This window comes from Microcebus murinus, chromosome 3 (genome assembly GCF_040939455.1).
Source record: "Microcebus murinus isolate Inina chromosome 3, M.murinus_Inina_mat1.0, whole genome shotgun sequence".
Classification (NCBI taxonomy): domain Eukaryota; kingdom Metazoa; phylum Chordata; class Mammalia; order Primates; family Cheirogaleidae; genus Microcebus; species Microcebus murinus.
Window position 1 is genome coordinate 49,051,761 of NC_134106.1, and position 19,000 is coordinate 49,070,760.

Here is a 19,000-nt window from a genome sequence, read left to right on the forward strand (position 1 = left end):
AATAAGCACATAAACAATAGTCAACATCATTAGTTATCAGGGAAATGCAAATTAAAACCACAATTAGTTACCTCTGTATACTTATTATAATGACTAAAATAAAAAAAGGCTGACTACCAATTCTTGATGAGTATATGGAATAACTGGGACTGGAGCTCTCATATTGTTGGTGATAGTGTAACACGGTATAACCACTTTGAAAAGCAATTTGACAGTTTCAAAAACACGCTTACTTTCTGATGCAACAGTTCTAATTTTTAAATTGTTTACCTGAACGAAATGAAGCATATTTCTACAAAAAGACTTGCATACGAATAAGCGTAGCAACCTTTTTTATAATATCTCAAAAATGGAAACAATCCAAATGTCTATAAACAGTTGATTACATAAACCATTGTAGTATGTCCATAAAAAGGAATACTATGAAGCAATAAAAAGAAAGATACTAATGATATACTCTATTATGCTGCATGAAAAAAGCCAGATATGAAAGATTACACATTGTAGAATTCCTACCATATAAAACTCTAGAACAGGTGAAAATATTCTATAGTAGCTAAAAGCAGGTAAGTGGTTGCTTAGTAATTGGGTCAGACAATGGAGTGGAGAGAAGAATTGACTGCAAGTATACATGAAGAATTTTACTGGGGTCATAAGAGTGTTCTGTATCTTGGTTCTAATGGAGGTTACACACATAGCAAAAGCCACCTATGTGCTAAAAATTGGTGCATTTTTATTGTATATAAATAATATATCAATTTATTGAGTTGTGTTAATTTTAAGACATAAATATCTAGCATTTAGTTATTAATAAATTTGAGAAGATTTTTGCCAATAAGAAACAAACGTTTTAGGAGGACTTTAAGAAAAAAAAGTGGGTACTGCCAAGATACTCTGGGACTGAAATTTGAGCCAAAATTGATCTGAAAATCTCTTTGCAACAGGCAACTCTCAGCAAAGGGGCAAAATTTAATATTAAGGAAGTATGGGCAGGCAGGCAATTAAACTTAAACTCACCTAGTAGTTTTACTGTGTCAGACTCTGCTAAAAATATTTCATATACTATTTTGAATGCTCATCAAAACAATATGAGATAAGCATTACTAAACTTCTTATGCAACATTCCCAAGCAACAAAACTAAAATTAGAGTTGTTGAGATGTGAACTTATGCCTGTTTTTTTTTTTTCTCAAAAACACAGTAGCTCTTTTTGCTAAAGTAAGAAAAAATAATTTATGAGGCAGTGTTCATTGAAGTTGCAAAGAGAAGTTGTTTCTGGTCCATTTTTAGAGTGATTTTTCTTTAAAAGTGCGTAAAAATTTCTATCCCTGAGAGAAATGTCAGAAGCTGGATGTGAAGAAAGTACTTAACATTTTTTAAATAAAAATTTTTAAAATGGAAAGGAATTGAGGATACTCACCTTTGATGGTTAAATTTACCTGATTTCCAGTCTCTGAAATGGGGGACTTGTTAAAATTTCTCTAATAACTAAATAAATTAGTATGGCAAAACAATAGTCTTACATTAGTAGCATTTCAAAATTATCAGTCTAAGATTATGTTCCTTACAAGAATTATGATTTTGTTTGGCTGTCTCCAGTGATATTATGCAAAGGTCTAGATTATTTTACATTTTTATAAATAGCAGTATAAATACCCCTTTGAAAATACTATAAAGTTGGAGGGAAGAGTTCTATGAATAAAAGAATTTAAAAATTAAAAAATTTTGATGAGAGAAGAACAATGAGAGAATAAAATAAAAATTACAACCTAAAACTAAACATGAAGTTCTGTATTTAAGTTGAAAATCTGAGAGGCACTTGAACAAACTACAGCTCATTTTGAGGAAAGCAATAAGAATGGTGAGATATTCTGAAAACAAATTTCAGTGAAACCATATAAGAAGTTAAAAATGAGAAGTTACCAAAACTCTGATAGATGAAGACTGATTTTACCTTTTTCAAAGGGGATCAGCACATGAAGAGAGATGTCTAATGGACATCCTTGTCTACAAATGAAATGGACTGTTTCACAGAGCGACGAGCTTCCTATCATTAGAAGTATAGGAGAAGACAAAACTTTAGCTAGACTAAGAAAAAGAGTGAGAAGATCAAAATAAATAAAATCAGAGGCAAAAAATGAGACATTACAACTGACACATCAGAAATACAAAGGATCATAGGACTATTCTGAAAAATTATATGCCAACAAATTGAATAACATAGAAGAAATAGATAAATTCCTGGACACAAACAATCTACCAATATTGAATTATGAAGAAATAGAAAATCTGAACATATAATGAGCAAGGAGATTAAATTAGTAATAAAAAGTCTCCCACCAAAGAAAAACACAGTACCTAATGCCCTCAATGCTAAATTATACAAAACATTTAAAGAAGAACTAATACAATTCTTCTCAACCTATTCCAAAATATTTCAAAATATTGAAGAGGAGGGAATTCTTTCAAACTCATTCAATGAGGCCAGCATTACCCTGATGCCAAAACCTAATAAGGGCATAACAAAAAAAAGAGCAACAGGCTAATATTACTAATGAACATAGATGCAAAAATCTTCAAAAAAACACTAAAAACCAAATTCAACAGCACACAGATTTAAAAAAACCATTGACCATGATCAAGTGAAATTTATTCTAGGAATGCAAGGACAGTTCAGCACATGCAGATCAATGAACATGATACATCACATTAGTAGAATGGAAAACAAAAACCACATGACCATTTCATTTAATATACAAAAGAATTTTATAAATTCAACATTCCTTCATAATAAAACTCTCAACAAATCAGTTATAGAAGGAATGTACCTCAACATAATAAAGGCCACATGTAACAAACCCACAGCTAACACAATACTGAATGAGGAAAAGTTGAAAGCTTTTAATCTAAGACCTAGTACAAGTAAAGGATGCCCACTTTCACTACTTCTACTTAACATAGGATTGGACATCTTAGCCAGAGCAAGAGAAAGAGATAAAAGGTATTCCAATTAGAAAATAGAAATTTAAATTGTCCCTGTTTGCAGGCAGCTTGATCTTATACATAGAAAACCCTAAAGACTACACCAAAAAAAAAAAAAAATGTATATAATAACTAGTTTGTAGTCAATAAAGTTGTAGGATACACAATCAACATACAAAAGTTAGTAGCATTTCTATATACTAATAGAAAACTATCTGAAAATGAAATAAAGAAAACTAATCCATTTACAATAGCTACTAAAAAAAAAAAACAACCTAGGAATAAATTTAACCAAGTAAGTGGAAGATCTCTACAATGAAAACTATAAAACACTGATGAAAGAAATTGAAGAAGACACATATAAATGAAAAGATATCTCATGTTTATGGATTGGAAGAACTAATGTTAAAATGTCCATACTACCCAAAGTGGTCTGTAGACTCAATGCCATCCCTATCCAAACACCAATGACACTCTTTACAGATATAGAAAAGTAATCCTAAAGTTTGTATAGAACCACAAAAGACCTCAAATAGCCACAGTAATCTTGAGCAAAAAGAACAAAGCTGAAGGCATAACACTATCAGACTTCAGAATATACTATAAAGTGATGATAACCAAAATGGAATGGTACTTACACAAAAACAGATAAACAGACCAGTGGAACAGAATAGAGAGTCCAGAAATAAATCCAGACATTTATGGCCAACCTTGTCAAATTGACAAAGTTGCCAAGAACATACATTGAGGAAAGCATCGATATCTTTTCAATAAATGTTACTGGGAATATTGGATATCCACATGCAGAAAAATAAAATTAGACCCCCATCTACCATCATATGCAAAAATAAAATGGATAAAATTCTTAATCTAAGACCTAAAACTATGAAACTACCTGAACAAAACATAGGGGAACTGCTTCATGCCATTGGTATGGGCAAGGATTTCTTAAAACACAGGCAACAAATGTAAAATTGGATAAATGGGATTACATCAAACTAAAAAGCTTCTTCACAGCAAAGGAAACAAACAGTATAGCAAAAAGAAAATCTACAGAATGGGAGAAAATATTTATGAATTATACATCTGACAAGTGGTTAATATCCAAAATATGTAAAGAACTCAAACAACTCAATAGCAAGAAAATGAATAACCCTATTTAAAAAAGGGCAAAATGCCTGAATTTACACTTTCCAACAGAAGACATATTGGCTAACAACATCACTAATCATCAGGAAAATGCAAATCAAAACCAAAATGAGTTATCCCTTCTTACCTGTTAGAATGGCTATTATCAAAAAGACAAAAGATAAGTGTTGATGAAGATGTGGAGAAAGGGGAATGCTTACACACTGTTAGTAAGACTGTAAATTGATTGGTGCAACTACTGTAGACAATAGTATGAAGGTTCCTCAAAATATTAAAAATAAAACTACCATATGATTCAGCAATCCCACTATTGGGTATATCCAAAGAACCTGAAATCAGAGTGTCGAAGAGGCATCTGCACTTACGTTTGTTGCAGTACTATCCACAATAGGCAAGAGATGGAATCAACCTAAGTGTCCATCAATGGGTGAATGAATAAGGAAAATATGGCATATATACATAATGGAAGGCTATGCAGCCATAAAAATAACAGAATCCTGTCATTTGCAACAATGTGGATGAACTTAGAGAACATTATGTTAAATGAAATAAGAAAAAAATGGAAAGACAAACACCATATGACTTCACTCATATATGGTATCTAAAAAAGCTGATCCATAGAAGGAGAAAGCAGAATGGTGGTTACATGAGGCTTGGGTGGTTAAGGGTAGGAAGGATGGGGAGATATGGATCCAAGGATATATTATACAATTACAGTTAGATAATAGGAGCAAAAAATTGTACAGAATATGCAAACATATAGAAACAAAAACTAGGCGAGCGATTGGCTGGGGCCAGGGGGTAGAGAGAGAGATGGGAGAGAGAAATGAGGAATGACTACTAAAAGCTACAGAGCTTCTTTATTGAATGATGAAAATGTTCTAAAATTAATTGTGATGATAGTTGCACAATTTTGTGAACATATACTACTAAAAACTATTGAATTATGCATTTTAAATGGATGAAATGTATGATATGTGAATTATATATAGCTCAATAAAGCTGTTTAAGAAAAAGAAAAAACTTTTGGAAAAAATTTCTTCACTCACCTCAAAAAAAAATCATGGGAGAGCATGGTAAATGATAATCTTTTAAGAAGAATTTAAATGAAGTTCTAAGATTCTAGGTCTTTATTGCTATCAGATACCTTGAATGCTATACAGATCAAAAGTATTTGGCCACAGTTTAGTTGTGACAGATGAAGAAAAGGATAGAGTTTAAAGGCGATTTCATGGTTTCTTGAGCAAAGAGTAAGAGGACAGAAAGAGGAAAGACAAGAAGAAGGGCATATTTTGGGAGAAAGCCTAATACATTCTATATTATACTAGATTTTAAAATTTATATTGATATGTCAGTGTTATAACCAGGTATAAATATTTGGTTGATATTATTTGAAAATTTAGGGCTATATTTTATGAGAAGGTGAAGAAGTTATAGTTTTAGAACTTATTAGCCTAGAAATATTAATAGTTGCTGAAGAAAAGAGTATAAATGATATCTCAAGGAAAAGGAGTACAGAAAGAGAAAAGGAAAGAAGAGAAGAGTAGATCTTTGAGGAATTAGTACTTTTCAGGGTTAGAAAACAGCAAAGTCAGAAAAATAATATGAAAAGGAGTAGAAAAATAGGATGTTTCCAGTATACAGAAGCCAAAAGAGAAGAAAACACCAAGGAGACAGAGATCATTGAAAATAGTTTAAAATATTACATGGGGGCCAGGTTAAAGAATACTCTGAAAATTCCATTTAATTTCACCATCAGCATTTGAAGATGGGAGATAATTTTCTGTGAATTACAAATGTTAGTAAACAGAAGCAATCATTGGACACTATTTTTTTTCAATGTATTTAGTAGCAAAAAAGAATAATAGTAAGATAACATGTTGACTGTAAAACAAGATGAAAGCAATTTTGTTTGGAAAACTCAAATGCTTTATGTGGGTTTATGTAAGCAAAAACAATTAGAAAAAGGACTGAAGCTGGTGTATCCTGCAGATCCTAGAGAAACCAAGCAGTAGGGGACCAAGACCTCACTGTGCTGGTGACCTTGGGTGTGTTGCTAACTCCACAATTCTCAGATTCCCAGTATGGTCATGAGCTATATCTACTTGTAAATGACACTGAAAGACCTACACGTGCAGTGAATATCAAATCTGGCTTAGTGCTTGATACATAGTAACTATTATTTTTAAAAACCCAGGATTTTTTTTTGGAAAGGAGATGGAAACAGGAGGAAAGAGAAGGAAAGATGAAGATACCAGAGAAAATTTCAGAACGTGAAGCATGGGACAGATGGAGAAGAGGAAAGATTATGGAGGTTGCACCAGATGGCCTCTGCTTTTTCAGTAAAGTTGGAAGCAAGGTCATCTGTTCAGAATGAGGACAGCACAGTTGAGAATGAGACATCAAAAATGTAGAAAAAATGTTAGAACATTTTTTTTTCCTTGAGAGAAAAAGGATACACAGTTCAAGGAGGCATACGATATTAATACTAAGATCCTGAGAAATAAGATGTCTAAAAGTGAGGTTAGGGAGCAAGGGTTTAACAGACAATGGTAACTTTCTCATAATGTTATCAGGCCAAGCTGGGCTGCTTAGGAGTGAATGCATAGCTGACAAATGGTGGGGTAACTCAATTTTGGGATTTGGCATGATTTAAGGCCGCTGTCAAGAGTGATTCTGGTGTGTTAGAAAGAACACTGGAAGTGATTGTCATGAAGTCTTGGGGCCTGGAGAAGGCTCGTAAAACTGGAAGCAGATGAAGAACTGGGACAACTGAAACAGAGTTCAGGACAGGCGTCATGATAAAGGTAAAAAGCATCATGAAGATGAAGGTGCAGGAGATGGGAAGGAATAGAACAGCTATAAGATAAGTTGGCTGCAGTAGGAGAGAGAGGAGCTGTTAAATATGGATTATTGAAGTTAGGTCAGTCTTAGAAGATGAGCACAAAGTGGTAGAAGTAGAAGGTTGGCAGACATGCATTAATATCAAGACCATTAGAGTTGAACAGGTTAGAGAAAATGTTGTAAAGGGTATGATTTGGGACATCAATGAAGACTCTCAAATTGTTGGGCTGATAGAAGAACTAAGGAATAAAAATGTTACACAATTGCAATGGTAGAACTTCATGGAATAAAGATGAGAACTACTGTTTTAGAATCTAGAAAAGTCGAACTCATTAGAAGTAGAGGGTGGAATGGTGGGCACCAGAGGCTGGAGGTTTGGCCACATGGGGAGATGTTGGTCAAAAGGTACAAAGTTTTATTAATAGTTGGACAGGAGGAATAAGTTTTTTGAGATCTACCCCACAACATGATGACTATACTTAATAATTACGTAATGTATATTTCAAAATTGCTAAGAGAGTGTATTTTAAATGTCTGTACCATAAAAAAAGTATGTGGGGTTCTGGATTTGTTAGTTATTTGATTTAATCCTTTCGGAATGCAAGTATAGATCAAAACATCATATTGTACCCCATAAATATAGACAATTAGAATTTTTCAGTTTAAAATTCAAAAAAGAACACAAAATATGAAGGGTCTGGACTCTGAGATTATTTAGAGTTAGGTCTAATAACTATGAATTCAAAGACACAGAGTTCCCCAGAAGCTTATAGTCAATGTAGAGAAATAAGCTACACAACCATGTGAAAAGTTAAACATAGAAGTGACTTAACTGTACAAAACCGTGGATGTCGCATGAATGGCAAGGCAACTCTTGCTTCAGATGTGTCTCAGGACGGAAACTCCATGAGAAGGTCACCACCTTTCATTACAGAGAAGGGAAGCAGCCTCATGCACTTGGTTTTTTAACAAGAATCAGGGTCACCTAAAGTCACTGCTACCAAGGCACAGCTCCCCAGCCAGCTTGTTGGTCAACTGGTTGTCTTACCCAAAGAAGTTCCAGGCCAGAGCTGCTGCCTCACTCTAAGGAAGACTTATCTCAGAGAGAGTAGCACAGCCTTGGCCCTCAGCAAGACGCCCTCCCGACCTCCACAGTTTCAAGGAATTTCCAGCAAACCCTTCTGGAATCCTCCTCTGCCTGCCTTCCAGCCCACCCCACACCCAGCCTCTGCCTTAGGCAGTGGGACCCACTCCCCTGCTATCTCCACAGGCCATTGCTTTCCCAGCGCAGCAAGATGATTACAAACATTCAGGTACTTCATTACCTTCTGAGTAGGTCTAAGCCCAGCCCCAGGAACCTGGTGTCCTGCTGAGCACAGCCTTTATTATGACCCATGGACTGACAACACCTAGGACAGACCCACTTTCCTCCAGCGGTCCTGGGGCCATCAGAGCAGGCTTCTCCATCAGGCCCAGAGGCACCATGCCTAGGGTGCACCATAGTTTTAGGGGTCCACAAAAGTGTTTTAACTTTAATTTCTTTTAAAATCAGAAAAAAAAATAAACATAATAAAAGAGAATGCATTGTAATGAATCTAGCCTGGACTATATTCATCTTTGTACCTACACTGTCATAAAATACAATTTTTAACTTTTTATTTCTAGAGAAAGGGCCAGTGGAGACAAAAGTTCTTAGGGTCCTACAAAAAGCATCTCTGGCTATAATCATTAGTAGCTTCCTTTTTCCCTTCTCAAAATTGTCTTGATTCTATTTATAAAATTATGCAGTTACCTTGCATATGAGAACGAGGAGAGAGAAGTGGGGAGATGTGGGGAGACAGAAACTCTCAAACCTAAAGTAAAATGCAGATGAAGGCTTGTTTTAGACCAACAGTCATGGCAATACTTATGGCCACTTTTGAACACTCTGAAGTGTCCCTTGCATTCATAGATTCATTCTAAAAGAAGCCAGGTCACCATCCAGGACACCAAAGGGATAAATGAGAATAGGGATAGGGAGATTGTGACTCCATTGCCACACAAAGCCCTAGCAGAGGAAAACCCCACAGTCTATTTTTTTTGTTGTTATGTTTTGGGTGTTTTTTTTTTTTCTTTTTGCTCTCACTTTCTCTCTGTCTCCCAGGCTGCCAAATTTTGTTAGCAATATTTTTGAAAACATGCTGATTGGCTCTGCCACAAATTCGTGTTCTCTAACCCCACACTGTGGCTCAGCAATCCTTCTTTTCATCTCTTGTTAACTCTGTGACTCCTTCTCTGATGGCTTGCATGAAGTAGAATGAGAAACAGGTCTCTTGGTCTTCCCATCACTCAGCAAGTCTTGGAGGAGGATCTATAGCTACACTCAGGACACCAGGTCCTGTCATACATTTGACCTCAACTTGCTTACAGTGTAGGGAGGAAAACAATTCGATTGCCAATTTTTCTTCTTTTTTTTTTTTTTTTACATGCCTACTACGTACCAAGTATGGCAGCAAACACATAGGGATTTAAAAGAAGAATCTGACATTGGGTCTGCTTCCCTGGAAGAATTCACTTTTCAAATATATGTAAATGGATAACAATAATTCCAAGATTGCCTCTCTTTAATTATGGGGTAGGTGGCTGACTATGCTAAGCTCACTTCAGGGAAGACTGTAGTTCTTGCAAAAATTGGCCTAGCCTCCACAATAAACCTCGCTTTGCTCTTAATTCAGACCTCCTGCTATCTGCAGACAATTCTACGTTTAAACCAAAGTGAATATGAAATTATTTTTAAATCATTAAAACCCTTGGCCCAAACAGTTAGCCAGAGCATGTTGTTCCTTAGTTAGGAGCTGTCAGAACTACTTAATAACAAAGCTGAACAAAGTGTTAAACAAACGTACAAGAAGAGCCGAGGGGGCAGTTCAAATACCACCAGGTAATCCAAACCCACTGTGGATTCCGGGGAGCTTGCATCTGCAGACTCCGAGACACCGCAGTCCTGATTAGCTTTTTCATCTTACCCCAGTAAGGATGGAAATTTTTCTTGTTACTGAGAGACACGAGGAAACTATTATTTCTTTGTAAAGACAAATATCCATTTCAGTAAGTAATTTAAAGCACACGCTGTAGAGAACATGTGTGGATATTTGGCGTAGAGTGGGAAGTACTAATAAAATAACTTCTCTCTAGCTGGTCTCTTCGAGACTAAAAGACAGAATTAATGGTGTCTCTTTTCTGGTATTTATCATATTACAGATGCTTATAGTTGATCAACTGTTAGAAATAAAGAAGTCTTAAGCACATAAAATGAGGGAAAGAGGACAAGAGAAATCCATCACCATTTTCTGTCCTTACTTAGAATGTCATCAGTATTTAACTAACGCTCTTGATGTCAGCCTGGCTAATGACTCTGTCTTTCATTATTTAGATATGTCTATACCTGAATAGCTCTGGGATTGTCTCAATCATGCCTATTTGACTCTGACACTATTTGCTCCGTTAGGATTTGACGATCCTAGGGAAAAAATACATTTACACATTTAAATGAATATCCTTTCATGACATGTTTGTGACTCTAAGAGAAGATAAAGAGTTTATGACATTATGGGGCACTAAGAATAATTTCACTCTGGAAATCACACATCTTGCTACCTGCCCCTCATCTTGGCACCATGTTTGGCAAAGGGAAGATGCACTTAGTATTCATATGTATAGTTAGTGCAGACAGCTGGCTGCTGTAAGGGAAAAACCCTATGTGCCCCTACCTTTACCCTCATCGAGCTTACTATTACTTTTGGATAATAGACAAATATGAACAAGGCCAAAGATAAGACTTATTTAGTAGACCCAGGGCAAACAACGTAAAACTTTAGAGTGTTGTATCTCATGGCATAAATGAAGTTCCTAGCACTACGCCTGGTTCCTAGTAGGTACTTGTTAAATGAATGAATAAATATTTTCTATACCCCAGAAGATGGTGACTCTCAGCTGTCACATCTCCATCGGCAAATAGAAGGCTTCAATATTGTTACATGTATAGTTTTACAAACAAGTATAAGAATAATCATGTCCATTGACTCTTACGTCCAGTGATGTTACTGAGATAAAGCAGCTCTCCTGTGCATTAGCAGTGGGAACTTTTTGATGACAACTTTTTAATGGACCCTCTTATGTCACTGCTCTGCAGAGCCGCTGCCTGGCTTTAAATCTTTGTTATCCTTCTAATTGCCAAGAATCACTTCCCAAAATTTCCTTTTCTCTCATTTCTGCCTATTGTAATGCATCATTTCTGGATCAAGTTAAACAGTTGCTCTCCTTTCTTTGCTTCTCTACCTTTGAAATTTTTGCAGACTGTAATTATCCCCCATCTTGGCAATGGCTTCAATGACTTATCCATTTTCTTTAATCTACCCAGATAACTGGATTCTTCTATGGCCTTAATCATCTTGGTGCTGCTGTCTAGAGTTCCTCTCATTGCTGTACTGTTCATTTGTTCTGAAAAGAGATGCCTCAAACTGAACCTTGCATGCTGGTGGGATTTTTAAGGAGCAGATGTTTTCTTGGTATCCTCATGATGCAATTTTTTTGCTATGTGGCTTTTTATGGCACTACCAGCAATTTGTATTTTCTCCAAACCTGTGCCTAAAGCTTTGCAAAGCTCTACTTGCACTTAGGGGTCTTCATTTCATTTGCATATTCTGACAAGGAGAGGATGGAGAAGGGAGAGCGACTGCGGGAGAGGAAGAGACTGTACATATGTAAATGTGTATAGGACAGAAGACAGAAGAGATGTCAAAGGTCTCTACATCCTTTAATTAAATAATTACTTTTGACCTAATCCATCCGAGTTTACAACTCTCTAGCTTTACTTAACAATTAAAAGATATATAATTTTAATCCTGTGTGGCAGAATTATTCCTGTTTTATAGATGATAAAAGTGACCACCAGAAGAGTCCGATAGCTGCTCTATTTAAGCCAGGGGCAGATCTGGGACTCAGCCATAGGTCCCTGACTCCTCACTCAGAGCCATTTCTGCTCCAAAACAGCTGCCCCCTTCATCACAGCTGTTGTTTAGAGAAGCCAATTCCAGTTTCAGATACTGAATATATAATAAAACGTAATGGTAAACTTTATTCTCAGCATCAAATGCTTATTGTATACTCTGTTTTATCAGATTGTTTTGCAACCATCAAAGGGAGATAAAAAACAAACAAGGGATGTGGAGTGCAGCTCATGTTTTTCTTTACAGAGCCCTCTGCTAAGCACTGGTGTCAGAAGCCAAGGACAAGCGCGCTGTTCCGAGCTTTCTCTGGTAGAGTGAGAGAGACTAAACATCACCATGCTCTGGTGATAATAAAACAGAACACACAATACATAGAATGCAACGGTGATTTACCGGGCTGAGCGTGCCCAAATTGTGAACATGTTGTTTTCCAAATGCTCTCTTGAAGGAAGTAATTTAGAATAATGAATCCATGTTCTGATGGGGGGATTAAAGTCTTATAAATGAGATTAAGAGTTAAAGTTCACCTATAAAAGTCTGGCTTTAGATACCTTGTGTATAGTACTAGGTATCCTGATATCTCTATAGTAAAACAAAAAAATGTGTTCTGGGATGTCTAGAACACAAATCCAGACCCCAGCTTCTAACCACTGCAGGGAATCAGGATTTCTCCAGGCTCCAAATCTTCAGCATCCCAGTGGGACCCTGTTGCTCGGGGGAAGAGACTCCAGCAGGAGGGGGATTGGGAGAACCAGGACAGGGCCGTCACAGAGAAGAGGAACCAGGCAGTTAACAGCAGAAGCCAAGATGAGAGCCAGAGTCTACTGCCAGGTGAGCCCTAGGGAGAGGTCCCTCCTTTATTTACTGTCACCAGCCTGGGAGCCGAGCCACCATCTCTCCTGTCTATGGTCATCACTTGTTGCTTCAAATTTCCCTTTGACCAGAAACACTGTGGATCAGAAGAGAGACCCCGAGTTTCCTCTTCATGCTCCATGCCTGAAGCCAGCACACAGCCATGCTAAAAGTTGACTGAATTTACACCTGTTCCTGTCTTCTTGCATAAAGATTATACCAAAGGAAACAGACTCTTTGCCATCCCCTACTTTCCCACAGCTCTCTCAGTACCGTTCTGTAATTTCACAAATATTTATTTAGTGGGTAAACTCACAAGATGTATTTGGCCAAAATATCAGTGGCTTAGGTTGTGCTATTAAATTATCCAAATAAATATCCCTATCCGTAAAATTATCTATTTATATCTAAGTGTCTGGTGCAAGTTATCAAGCTTTTTCCAGGTAGTTGCAACAGTGATGGGCCCTGTAGTAGATCAGCCTGGTTCACAAGCCTTCTGCCCTTTCTTTAATTATTTATACAATAAGAATAATGATAATTCCTACCACAAAGCACTATTGAGAGGATGAGTGGATTGATTTTTGCAATGGACTTATCCTAGTGATCACCATAGAGCAAGCACTTGGTGGTTTTTCCTATTATCATTGTTTTCGTTGTTATCTTGTTATGCTTCAGGGTTACATAAATACTGGCTTTCCTATGGAATTTTATCAAAGGCATTAGGAAGGCTTCTCTATTTCTATGGAGTCCTCTGAAATTGGGGGGTGTGAGGAGATAGGCCGGTACCTATAGATTTATAAATCCTCCAAGTCTTCCAGTTGAAGATGGGAGAATGGGTAGAAGGAGTGGTCCTTCTACGTTGTCATCACTCATGGTGATTAGTTTGCCCAAGCACAGCCTTGGAATGATGAGACATGCAGACAGCCGTAAGACCAGTGGGTAGGGAAGGAGGCTGCAGATCATAATGGTGACAAGGTGTGCTCTGAGGCCAGCTGTCTGGGTTTCAACTCCACCTCCACCCCTTAATGCATGTATGATCTTGAGCAATGTACATAAACTCTCAGCTCCTCAGTCTCACTGTATGTGAAAAGGAGACAGTGATACTACCTACTCACAAGTTTGTTGTGAGGATTAAGTGAGCTAATGTATATAAATTATGTATTATAGAACAATACCTGACTTATAGTAAGTACTATAGAAGAGGTTGAAAAAGATAAAAATAACAAACAGCCCTGTCCAGTGGTTTTTGTTGAATCCCATTTGTATATAAAATTTGTTATATGTCAACTGTGTTTATTAACTTGAGGTTTTTTTTTTTTAAAGATCCAACTACCTTGTCATCTTTTTTCTCTTATTTGCATTTTTTACCTTTTTCCAAACGCCATTCTAATGTATCAACTTTAGAAAAACAAAAACCAGATTAATAGATTTCAGCCCTCTTTTTCATGAATAGGCTCTTGGTCTAAATCCAGATTCCCCTCTTTAGGGTCTAGAATGATAGGTAAGAAGCAGACAAATCCACACCTGTCTCTGCAAGAAGCATGAACCCAGTCATATTTTTCTGCACAATTCCTGTTCTGAAACAATTCTGAAGTCTTCTTTGATCAATCCCTTTATATAAGACTATGAAATTCCTCCCTAAAATGGGCTGAAATCATGAGAGACCAGAGCAAAAGAGTACACAGGACTAAATCAGACGTCTGCTCCTCAGTAATTGTTACCTAACCTCTCTGAACTTCAGTTTTCTCCTCTGAACTTCAGTTTTCTCTTACCATTTTGTGCACGATTTATAATTACTGAGGCCATGAATTATTACTACAATGCTTTATCTTACTACAATTGTTGTGCTTTCTTTCTTGATTTCATCAAAATCCACATTTATGCATGGGAGTATGTTATGTAGATAAACATCATCTTTCATGTGTGGTAAGACAGAAGAGTGTTAAGAACAGTTCATCTTTAAAAAATAGATGGATCACAGCCCCTCAGGAATTCCTCCATTGATATTATTTTCCCTCACCTGAACTTTTCTGATATGCTCCAGAGAGTCTAAGAGCTCACATTTGGGCTCCCTGACAAGGGTACTTCTCTTCTTTGCTTTGAGTTTGTGCAAAAACATAAGACCCAGCAGCTAACCAAGCTGATCCAAGGTTTGACATTCTCCAGTGAACATTAAAGAGTGTTACAAGAACAGTTAGTGAATTGGGTACCATCTTTCCTCCCTATAGAAGCAGGTCACAAAAGTCTCTGTAGTCAGGGAGAAACTTTTCCTGAAGTAGTTTGGGATCATCTCTGACACACAGAGAAAAGCCCAATCAAGAGCTTAGTGCCCTAAATCATAGGATATGGCTTTAATAATCTTAGTCTAGAAAATTGTTAGGTAGATGTAACCAAATGCCCATCTCAGTCATAATAAAATTAAATAAATGAAGACCACAAAAGGAAAAGCACCCAGAGAATGTGAAGGGCTCAACATTACAAACGTACTGTGCACTCTCCAATGAGTATCTCTTGGAATTGAATGTGTTAATTTGCTGTGTCTGCTGACCCTGAGGGTCTGTAGCAGCATTATAAGGTCAATGAGATCCACAGTAGCAGATTTTCTGTTTTTAATTTTACATTTTCATCTTGGTTATCATTTTTAAAATACAGAAGGACAGAACATCCTGAATCATCTAGTAGACTCTCTTATAACCTAGGACTGCCACAAGACTTCACTTCTCAGGTTTGTCTGCGAGTTACAGTCACCTTGGTACCAAATGACCACATCCAGTCAGAGCATTTCTGGCTGGTTTTAGGTGATCATGTCCCAATGTTAATGAGACAGCCATCATCGTGTGCCTGCTATTGTACTCTCGTTGGATTCTTTTACTAATTGCAAAGAAAAAACTTCTCTTTTACAGTGATCAGCTACAATTGAAAGATATTTTCATAGAGTAGAATTTTAGCTTCATAATTTATTTAATAAATCTAGAATGTTTTGACATCATGAAAATGGCAGTGTGGTGGAATAATGTTCTGCATTAATTGTCACAGGCTAATGAGAAAAGAACAGAAGCAGATTTAATACACAAATGGGGTTTTTGTACCAAATGAACAGAAAATGACATCACAGCACATGGCACAAACTTAACAAAGGTTTCGTAGCTGTTCAAGTAGAGAATTCTGGTTGAATGATCAAATCATCACAGGGCACAAAGTAGTATGAGCATACTGAACTCAAAGAAATCCATGCATAGCAGCAGTACCATCCATTTTCTCATCAGTGTCCTGTGCAGATCCATCTTTATACATCACAACTTGCAACAGCTCATGAAGTCTAACAAGTAATAAACAATAAAGAATTTTTCATTAAATTAAATTTTGAAAATATTTTTTAGTGTTAATTTCTGGGTAGACTGACACATGAATATGTCCATTAACACAATGAATTGTTGTTTAAATTAGTCATTTTTTAAAAAGTGACCACAGTGATGGCTATGATTCAAGGAATAGTCCACCAGGCTCAATACTACAAATATACAAGTTGACAAAAAATGAAACAAATGCCTATATGTATTTTGTTTTTACAATTAAACCCACATAGATCTTTTAGTTCAGCAAAATAATATAACATCATATGTCACATTAAATTATTTTGAATAGTTTTAACTATATGTTTTTATTTGTGTACAATATGAAATTTTGTTTAGCTTTTTTGCAATATGAGAATTATAAGCATGTTTACACACAGATAAAACATCATCAAAAATGTAATTAAGGCAACAATGAAAACTTAAGTAATGGTTTTTTTCTCCAAAGTTTTTTTCACTTTACTCTAGTACTAAATATTTTGTTTAATGAATAAAAGTTTTAGTAGTGAAATTTAACATTGTTGAAATGCCTATTACACATACATTATTAGGTATTACTATTCTCATTTTAAAATAAAAAAATATATACTGTAAGAGAATAAATGATTTGTTCAAAGTCACAAATTACTAAATTGCACAACAAGGATTTAAAGTAAGGTATGTATGGTTGCAATTTCTATCTTTTTTCCAAAACAACAAAATACACAGGGATAGTTAGCAAAAAGAGTGAATTTTGGATTTGGAAATGACCAGTAGTTCTTATTCTTTAACAGTAATTGAATAATAGGGCCAGGAATCTAATAATGTTACTCTTAATCATGATGATAAATAATCACTTACATAAGAATAAAAAGCATTCTACACTAGCTCAGAAGTACTTGTCAAAAACAGAAAATATTTTAGCAACTGCTGCATAAATATCACTCATCCACCATTTTTATTCATTATTTAAAAATGTCATTTATAGGGAAAACATTTGCTTTTCTAATCCTCTCCATTCCTCCTTTTTCTCCTCTTTTTCTTCCTCCTCTTTTTTCTTTCTCCTCTTCCATTTTTTTGTTCTGTCCCTTTCTCCCACTTTACATGTCTCCTGATGTCATTGTCCATCTCCAGAGACATTTCTCCCATGTCGATCTTCTAAGTAGGAAACTTTGCCTTCACAGATTGACCTAGCATGATACCAGCTCCACTGCCCAGGATAAAAGAAGAATGTTTCATTTATCTTATAGGTGGATTATCACACTTGAACACCTGCGAATCCAAAATTGTTTAAAACTAAATGACAGTATTTGCTGGAGGGAATAAGTATATCAGAAAGGCATAAGACCTTTTCAAATAAAAGCAAATCAAATATTTATTGAGTCCCTACCATGTGCAAAGGCTGGAGTAGTAGGTAAAGAATGAAACAAGGGCAGGGCAAGCCTCATGTTCAGAGAGGACATACGAAATTTTAAATTATAGTGCAAACTAAATAATTACTCAGGCAATTATAGAAAAACATTAAGAGGTAATATAAGATTAATTTAAAAATAAACAGTGAAGACCAAATGTAAAGTTAAGAGACAGGTAGCATTAGAATTGTATCTGGAAATTTTATAAGGATTTACATAGTTGGAAAAGTGAAAATATAGTAGGATTATTATTGGATTAATGTGATGAATTATTCTGATCAATTGTATATTAGACTAATCAATAAAAAAATTTCTAAGACAACCCCAAAGCACTAATGATGACCCCGTTTGGAGAAATTGCATATCATTACTAAGAGAATAGGAATAGTAGTAGTGATAATGGTAGTAAGTGAAATAGTTATGGTGGTAGTTACCACTTATGAAAAAGCTACTACGTCTACTGTCAAGAACTGTATCTGGTGCTCCAGACCCATCACAAATCTAAAATATGAAATGTGGCAGGTCATCCATGGTAATAGTAAATTGTTTATTTTCCCTTAACTGTTGGATTCCATCTTTTACATATAAATCTGTCTTAACTTAAATCTTAGAAATTGTCAGAGATGTAATTTTGTATAGGGAGAAATGTCATTATTTTGGGACAAGGCACAAGAAAAAAGTTCCCTTTTTCGCACACATGTTTCTAGTTTTGCTGCTTAATTTTGGAAAGAGGTAATTCCCCGTCAAAATTAGGCCGAGTGAAAAATGCACACACAGTAATCTTCATTTTCATTATCTGGAGTAGTTCAAAAGGCTCAAAAAATGGAACTATTCTCAAAGAAAGGAATGCATGTTCAGGTAATTACAAATAACAGACGCATCTGGTTATCTTAATTGTTTGGGAATGTCTCAATTAGCTGAGAATGTTTTCATGATGACTTGGAGACAGTGAAAATTTTTCACAGCAGATTGGATTCAAGGGTGAGAGGAAATATAGGCAACTCACCCTGAATTCTATTTATGACTGCAGAATCCATTCAAAGATCTGTATCTTTTGGATTTTATTTGCCTGTAAAGGTAATATAAATGTGGCTTCATGTTTGTTTAATTTCTGCAGCTTCATAGTTGGTCTGAAGAGGAGGGAGAACTGTCAACGCTGGACACCCACACTAAGGTAAGGCACGCCCAACCTCCCTTTCTCCATGTTTAGTATAGCTCCATTTCTTAATAATAGTTGCATTCTCACTAACATTTGAGTCTCAGGCTTCCTCAGTAATTTGGGTTTACTCTTTGAGAAGTTTAGAATGATCCAAAACTATAAGAATATCAATCTTGTTTACAACTGATGCTTTCTGGATACCTTGAAAGAATCCATACTGACATACTTTGGTCAGTTACTCAGCAACATTGTTTGTCCTTGATCCATAGAATTGCCACCCGAC